The sequence below is a fragment of the Rattus norvegicus genome, chromosome 2 (genome assembly GCF_021556685.1).
Source record: "Rattus norvegicus strain SHRSP/BbbUtx chromosome 2, alternate assembly SHRSP_T2T, whole genome shotgun sequence".
Taxonomy (NCBI): Eukaryota; Metazoa; Chordata; class Mammalia; order Rodentia; family Muridae; genus Rattus; species Rattus norvegicus.
In genome coordinates this window covers 43,658,224-43,666,792 of record NC_141535.1, presented here as the reverse complement: position 1 = coordinate 43,666,792, position 8,569 = coordinate 43,658,224, and positions in this window count along the sequence as shown.

Below are 8,569 nucleotides of genomic sequence, written 5' to 3'. Positions count from 1 at the left end.
TTGCTTACTCATCCTGCTTTCTTATAGAACCCAGGACCACCAGCCTAGGGATAGCACCGCCCACAGTGGGCTTGGCCTGTCTCCATTGATCACTAACTGAGAAGATACCTTATGGCTGGATCTCGTGGATGCATTTTTCTCTACCGAGGCTCTTTTTTCTTTGATGACTCTAGCTTGTGTCATATTGACACATAAGACCAGCCAATACAGTTACTATGATGTCTTTCCCAGACTGTTGCTTACTGTTATACAGAAAGGTCGCTAGGTTTTTGTAAGTCAATTTGTCATTTTGCTGAAATAGTTGATCCTTTCTGGAGGTTTTTCCGGTGGAATTTTTTGGGATAACTTATGCATAATACCATCTGAAAATAGGGATGGTTTGACTTCCTTTCTTAGTTGTTTCTCTTTAATTCCAATTCCATTCTCTGCTTTTGGTGCTCTGATTGTTTCTTCAAGGGCTTCATTTAAAATTATTGGGTATAGTGGACATGCTTGTCTCATTATCTTAATGAGACTATATTTTAATTTTTAATTGTTTTTCTATTTAAGATGATATTGGTTATGACTTTGTCAGATGACCTTTATTATCCTGAGTTGCCTTCAGTCCTACTTTTTTCTAGGACTTTTATCCTAAATGGTGTTAGATTTCATCAGAAGCCTTTTCTATACTTATTGAGATGACTGTAATTTAAGTCCATTTATGTGCTTTATTACATGTATTCACGTATGTACGTTGAGCCACCGTTGTATCTGTGGCATAAAGCCAACTTGATCATGGCAGATAGTCTTTTCAATATGGTTCCTATGATCAGTTTTTAAGAGTTTTATTGGATAGTCTTACATCTATATCCATCAGGGATATCAGAATATAATTTCGTTTTTGTTGTTCTGTGTTCTCCTAATTTGGGTAATAGAGTAATATAGGCTTTAGAGAAGTTTGGGAATGCTTCCTTTGAAGATACATAGGGCACGAAAATTTGCTATGATTTGCTTTTTGTGCCAGTATGTAATCTAGTTTACAGAAGTTCCATTATTTTTGTTAGTAGACTGTGTATTCTTTGATGTTTGGGCAGACTATTTTGTAGATTTCTACTATAATTACCTATATTATCACCGAAACCATTCTAATCTTATGACAAATTTCCACAGCACCAAGAAAGCAGTGCATAATTTTAAATATCATTTAAATAGGAAGCCTGCGAGCCAACAAAAAATGTGAAATCCCGAGAGTTTGAAGAGTGGAAAAAGCCTGGGTTGGTAGTGGAGCAGAATTAGAAGCAAAGGAGTAGCTAGAAGATGCTCCAGGAGGCAAAATGCTAACATCAACAGAGAACAAGATCTGCCTAAATGATGATGGTAAACTATGCAGAGTCAGGGTTAGTAGTTTAAACCCTTGAATAAGGTGTGCAGGGATGATGAAGAGAGTAGCAGCTAGCATCCTCTCCTGCAGAATCATGACCTTGGAGCCTGTGGAGACCATGGGGCACCATCATGGAGCACTGTCATGGAGCCCATGCAGCATTGTCATGGAGGCCATGGAGCTGCTGACAGTGGGAAGATCAGCTCCAGATGTCAGACAGTGGGAATCATGTGAAGACCAAATGTGGGACAGGGAGAAGAAGGGATTCACCTGCAGGATGAGGAAGGCAGCTCTGCTGACTTCTGGATTTCTGCTTGGCGCGATACAAAGGGGGTTGGAGAGGAGTGAGAAGCCAGTCTCCCTGTGTGTAAGGATCTGTGAAGACTTCATAGAGCAAGCAGTGAGGTTGGTGGAGAGCAGAGGCTAGGAGTGGCTGCTTGGTGAACATGCCAAAATAAAACTCCCAAACAGAAGAATGGAAGATCCACCACTTTAGAACTGCCCATCCTTATATTCTTACAAGTTAGGGCTGTGTTGCTTCTATTGTTTTGAGACAAGGTGTTTTTATGTAGACTAGGCCAGCCTTGAGCTCACAGAGATTCTCTTGTCTCTCCTTCTCAAGTGCTAGTGTTAAAGGCATGTGCCACCTCTCCTGGCTTATGAGTTTTTAAGTATAATTTTATTACTAAATGATGCCCTCTGCAGAGGTCACTGTACTTCAAAAATTCTCTCTAGTGATTAAGGAATAAAGACCATTTTTCCCAATAATGGATCAAAAGGTAGAGAGCAAGGAAGGTGTGACTAAAGGATGCTGGGTCAATCTCCCTTGATGCTATAAGAAATGCAGTCCTTTCTGTATCTAAGTGGGGTAACTATGGGGTCATTCTTACCAGTCCAAGGTGGCTTACAAAAAGCCCTTAGTGAACGAGTACTTTGGGGCAGTTTGTCCACCGTCAGATAAAGCAGCTAAAATTTTCATTTCACAACGTCATTCAAGTTATGCCCATCCAGAGTCCTGTGGCTTGTAGAGATCTGCTGAATACAAGTCGTATTTACTATAACGGAAGTGACAAGTGGGCACACATACAAAACACCTAAAGCCGAGCCATAGTTTTCAGCCAGCAGAGGGCAGCATTCTCTAACTGTTTGTGCTGTTAGGCCCTTTTTCAAAACACACAGGCACTTTCTAGAGTAGATTTTCGGCCACACGTGATATAGGTGTTAAAGATAAGCAAAGTCAGAGACTTGGAAAATGATAATGACAGTTTTATCAGTAGTACATTATTTCAATCAGGAGTATGACCCCGTGTGAGGTGAATTCAACTGTGATTTGCACAGAGGATTCATTCAACGGAGAATAAGCAACTGGTGATAGCTGAGTGTGGGTTTAGTACAGTCAAGGAAGTAGATACATTCCTAAAGACATGAGAAAAGGCGGGAAGGAATGTTGGTCCCAGTGAGACTCACCCAGGTTCACTACTGGAACCTACGACAGTTAGGCTCCTGTGCTCCCAGGAAGCCCCACCTTAGGTGTTGGCTGGGACAATCAAAATTCTTTTTGCAGCTTTGAGTTTCAACAGAAAGGCACTTTAAGAGAGGCTAGCTCATGGTAGAGATGTGGCCGTGACTTGTTAGGAACATGTTACTGTCTTAAGTCTTTCTAAGTCAACAGTGATATCTGCAGAAAGAGACTAAGAGAGGCCAAGCTAGAGTTTGCACCAAGGGGGAATTTCATCATGGGGTTGACAAAAGGGTGTTATCAGTAGGAAAGTGCTAGTATTTCTTAACAACTTACTGACTGCAATTCTATTTTGGTTGTTCCTTATGACCCCAACATAATTTGGGTGAAAAAAATAGTCAGTCTCTCTCTCTCTCTCTCTCTCTCTCTCTCTCTCTCTCTCTCATTTCTCATCTCTCTGGTTTCTCTCTCTAGTCTCTTGTTTCTCTCTCTCTGGTCTCTCTCTGATCTCTCTTGTCTTTCTCTCTCTCCTTCTCCTGTTCTCTCTCATTTCTCATCTCTGGTTTCTCTCTCTGGTCTCTCTGCCTCTCCCTCTCCCTCCCCCCACACTTTTTGAATAGTTAGCATGTACCTGTACCCTGAACTTACTCTTCTTTCAGTGAAAGCCCCATGCTACCCTTTGGGACCCCATGCACTGCTGTTATGTGGTCCCACTCTCATCATTCCTCAGCTTCTCTGTGGGCAAGTTAGCCTTGCCCTGCCCCCCAGCACAACTATAGAGGCTTGCTGAAGGCTTGGCTTAACTCAGGCCAGTGGTCTGATGTGAGGCAGTGGGACAGCCTTCCTGCTGTAAATATTTAAATATACAGCTTCAGGCTTTTCCCAGGTGGAGCAGAAGAAGAGACTGAGTACTGAGGCATTTCTCCAGCCTTTGGCTCTAAACCACATCATGATGGTTTCAGTGTGACCAAAGAATGAAACATCACAAAGGTCATCACAGTAAGTATCCGTGTGCTCCCTAAACAATCTGAGAAATAAAAACACGTTATCAAAGAGATTAAATCTGTGCGATCCTTAGTGACGTAAATCCCTCCCGATGAAGCCACTTTCAATATTCGCTCTGTCTGTTGAAATAAGAGCTTACATGGAGTTTATGTATATACTAAGACAGCCCCTGGGCACAGAGTAAAACAAAATAAAACAACAAAAACCTAAAACACTTATGAGTAAAAGCAGGGAGTGTCAGCCACAGTTTAGCTGAAAACAAAAGTCTCCATTCGAGATAATTTGGCCCCAGTGACTATGGCACTAGTACTTGTTTACAGTCCTTTGATAGTGATGTGCTGTCTGGGTCAGCTGAAGGCCCCTCCACTCTGAAGATAGCTTCTTCTCTAAAAGCCATTCCTTGAAGCTGAAGACAAAAAGCAAGCATGGATCACCTAGGTTCTCAGACAACTACCTGAGGACCTTTGCTCCCTGTGGAACTTTCTAGAAGTTCCCACTAGCACTCGCCCCTCCTGGAAGGAAGTGTCAGCTCTCTCCCAGCTGCTCCATTCAGCAACCATGCCTCAGGGCAGCTTCTTTGTTTGTTTTTGTTTTGCTAAAAGCTGCACCCGGTAAGGCTATTATTGCCCTGCCCTCAAGCTTGTGCTTGCTCTCCATCTTTTCCAGGGTTGCTCACAGACCATGCTGTTTAATGGAACAAAAAATGCTAACTGAAGACTCTAGATGCTGCCTACTCTAGGAAGAGGCTTGGTAAATGTCATGGGGTAGGATAAAATTAGCATTTCTGGTGCAATGAAGATTGTCTTTGTTAGGTTTTCCATTGCTCTGAAGAGACAACTCTTCTAAAGGAAAACATTTAATTGGGGCTAGCTTACAGGTTCAGAGGTTTGGTCCATAATCATCTTTGCAACTTAATTGGGGCTGGTTGACAGTTCTTAGGTTTGGTCCATGATCATCACAACAGGAAGTATGACACAATGCAGACAGACATGGTGTAGGAGAAGGACCTGAGAGCTCCACATCAGCAAGAAGATACAGTGAGCCACTAGGGCTGGATTGAACTTCTGAAGTCCACCTGTCCTCTGTGACACACTTCCTTCAACAAGACCACACCTACTCCAACAAGGCCTACTTCCAATAATGCCACTCCCTATGAGTCTGTGAGGGGCCCTTATTGAACCTCTTCCATGTAAAGAACTCTGGAAAGGGAGACTAGTGGACGATAGTAAAGACAGTCCCTGTTCTCATGACATTAGCACTAAGTTCTCAAGGGGCTAAAGGTATAAACACAAATGCCAAAGGACCAGGAAGTGCACCATGGTGCTAGAAAATTAAAACAGGCTGGCAGTAAAGTGTCAGCATGCAAAGGGGTAGCCAGCATTGACAACGTGTGTGTGATGCAGGAAAGACTTGTGTCAGTGTGCTCAGAGTGAGTGACTAAGGAGAAATCATGCGACTGCATGACAAATTACATACATGCATATATACATACATACATACGAGACACAGAGTGACAGATACACAGAAAGAGAGTCAGACAGACCGACAGACACACACAGAGACAGACTGACACAGAGAGAGGGGATACTAACACACAGAGAGGAGGTACTTCATACTAAGTGGTCAAGGAAATCCTCCCGAGGAGGGGTACAGAAGGAAAAGACAAAATGGCAGGAGAGATGTAAAAAAACAGACCTGGGAAGACATTATAGAAAAGAAAACAACTGAGCCTTTGGGGGGAAGAGCTAGAGATGTTTGGGGAGCAAAGAGCAGCAGATAGGGAAGACAGATGGGGGGAATACAGTGGCAGGAGACAGAGGCTGATCATGAAGGGCCTTCTACTCCGTAAAAGAACAGCATGTGTGAGGGAGAAGGTGAATTCTAAGATTACCAAGAGCCTTTAATCATGGGCAATGTGGTCTGACTAATATTGGAGAAATGCTACTCATTTGGTTTTGGGGGTGAAGTATTGTGAGGTAACAAGATAGGAGGAAAACCTGAAAGAGTCTGTTGAAGTTGCTCAGACAAAGGATGGGGTGGTGTGGAGAGCAGGCCCTTGCCTGTAAGCCTTTAGCATCCTAGTGAACAACTTTTACTAAAGTAAACAACGGCGTCCAGCTAGAGCCAAGCATGAGGTCATTTCCACAGTTCTCCACAATAGCAACAAGGATCACAAAGGCTCCATTTTGAACACTGTATCCTACTGTGAACTGCACAGAAGATTTTATTGCTGGGTTTTATGGTCTTGCCACTCAGCTTCTCAACTGTATAGCTCAGTTGGTTTACTGAGCCTTCTCTGACTTCATAAAAACCCACACAGAGGCTCCCCTTCTCCCGATCCAATTGCCCCACAGTCAGGTTTACTATCTTTAGTGTGGCTCGAATATCCTTAATCAGATAAAGAATCAACTGTGTGGGGAAAATAGTCTTGCCCAGGCAAGAGGCCTCCAGTTGATTATTCAATACCAAATTGTCAGCCATGAAATCATATACATATAACTAACACTAAATGGTTTGAGTTTGAGAGAGAGGGTGGTGTGTGTGGGATACATAGAAAGAGTTGAAGGGGGGGAAGGGGCAAGGAAATGATATAATCATACTTTAATTCCAAAAGAAAAGTTAACACAAATAAAAAACGAAGAAAAAATGAAAAGGATTCAACTTCACATCTTTAGAATGAAGGAGATGTAATATGAGGCATCATGGCAGGAATTTGGACTTGGGCAAGGGGAGAATAGTCCTCAAAGTTCTGTATTCAAATGTCATGGTGCAAGCTATCTTTAGTAGGTCATTTTACACCCGACCATGAATTTTCTCATCATCTCCCATCCAGTGAATGGCACCCACCTTCGTGCTTGCTATAAGCTTAAAAACTCCATGAAAACGGTTTATGTTGTGTCCAGTAAACTATGGTTTAAACTATGCATTGCTATTGTGCTGTTTTAGCCAGCCTACAAATAATTCTAGAGCGCTCTTCAATGAACTCTGACCACTGAAGACCGGTTTCCTTTGCGACACTTTCGAGTTCCCTTTTTATGGTGAAGAAAGGTGAAGTAAAGACTTAAGTGGTTTGCTCAAGATGATACTGAGAGCATGATCTGTTCAAAGAAAGCCTGAGAACAACTCAGGCCTCCTGAGGACTTTGAAAGACTCGAGGGAAAACTTTTAGGTGCTAAGGCTTGAGCGCGCCAACAAGGACTTTGAGAACCTAAACATTCATATTGCTAAAAGTGCCATGGAAGACTCTGGTAAAGACCTGGAGTTCATAACCATTCTAATTCAGAGTTGTGTTTGTTTGTTTTGTTTCCTATTAGCTAAAATGCCAATCAGGTTACTTGGGAACCGAGGTATCTGTCATTGGATGGTTAGTATTAGAGGGTAGAGATTCTGAAGACAGTGGACAAAGGAACTTACCATTCTAAGAAATTAATATAAGGTACATATGCTCAGAGATATGTCTGCTAAGGAACCCTGAGAGGTCAGCCTAAACTCTTGCTGATACAGCTAAAGAGAACTGCTTGTCTTTGTGAAATAAAAGGAGGGTTAGTGGGAATACCTCTAACCCACCTAGGACTATGAGCCTTGCCTGGCCATCACCAGTGTCCTTGTGTAGAGCCTGCTGCACTAACATTCGTATGAGGAGGAGCTGGCTTCTGAAGCATGTTTCCCTCATGGGGAGCAAAGTGTGTTCTAATTACCAGGATCCTTAGAGAAAGATAGGTCCTCTGCCCCAAGAAGATTTTGTGTTGGTTTGATTCCATTGTCTTCTGCTCTGAGAGACTGGAGTTATTTAAGACATCACTATTTTTGGTTAAAAAAGCAAAAAGCAGATCGGAAGCAATTACTGTTCTGTGTCTCTCCAGATTTCTTTCTTAGAATCAGTGTACAGGTGAGAGATTGGGGCTCAGGGCATGGACTCACAGTGCTCTTGTCTTTGGAGAAGCTATCAAGCCAAACCCCACCTCTACCATGTTTGAAGTGGCAGGAGTGACTGACAGTGTCTATGTGAGTCAGGTGTCTATGGATCCAAATGCCCCCAATGCCAGTTTCAAAAAATGGCCAGTTACTTTAAAAAAAATTAGGATATTATATTATTCTAAACATGCCCTAAAGAAATTGACAGAATCAAACAATGAATATCTCAGAGTCTGTAATTTGTGCTAGTTTATAGTAATATCAGAGGAACCCAAAGATCTGCTGAAGTTGTTTATAACTGTATGGCTTTGAAAGGTACACACAGTCTGAGGTGAGGTGAGAGCTGCCTTAGACATTCTGAACTCGGTAGCACAGCATTTCCTCCTTCATGGAGGAGTGGTGGCTCAATTCCGCTTCATATGCAAAGGGTACCAAAGTTCTCAGTGTTCGTTTATTTTCACGACCAAGAGTAAAGGGGGAGGAGCAATGGAAGAAGAGGTAGTGTTGTATAAGTGCTGTCAAAGTCTCGAGTCCTACTATCTGATCTGATAGTAGTTAGGAAAGAGCCAGATGAAGAAAGGGAGTTGGACTGGAAGGAAGTATATTGTAGACATAAATACCAGTTTCCAGCATAGTCTCCCTGTAACTGTCGTCATAATGATGCAGTGCATTTAAACTTAGCAATGGCCAAGGAAACCCAGGGATCGTGCATCCTTACTTTTCCTATGGTCAAACAGAACAAGATTCAGAGTAGGGTTTTTTTGGCTTGATGCTAATTTTTATAAGTTAAATTGATACATGGCTTTGTGGTTTTAGGTTATACATTTTGG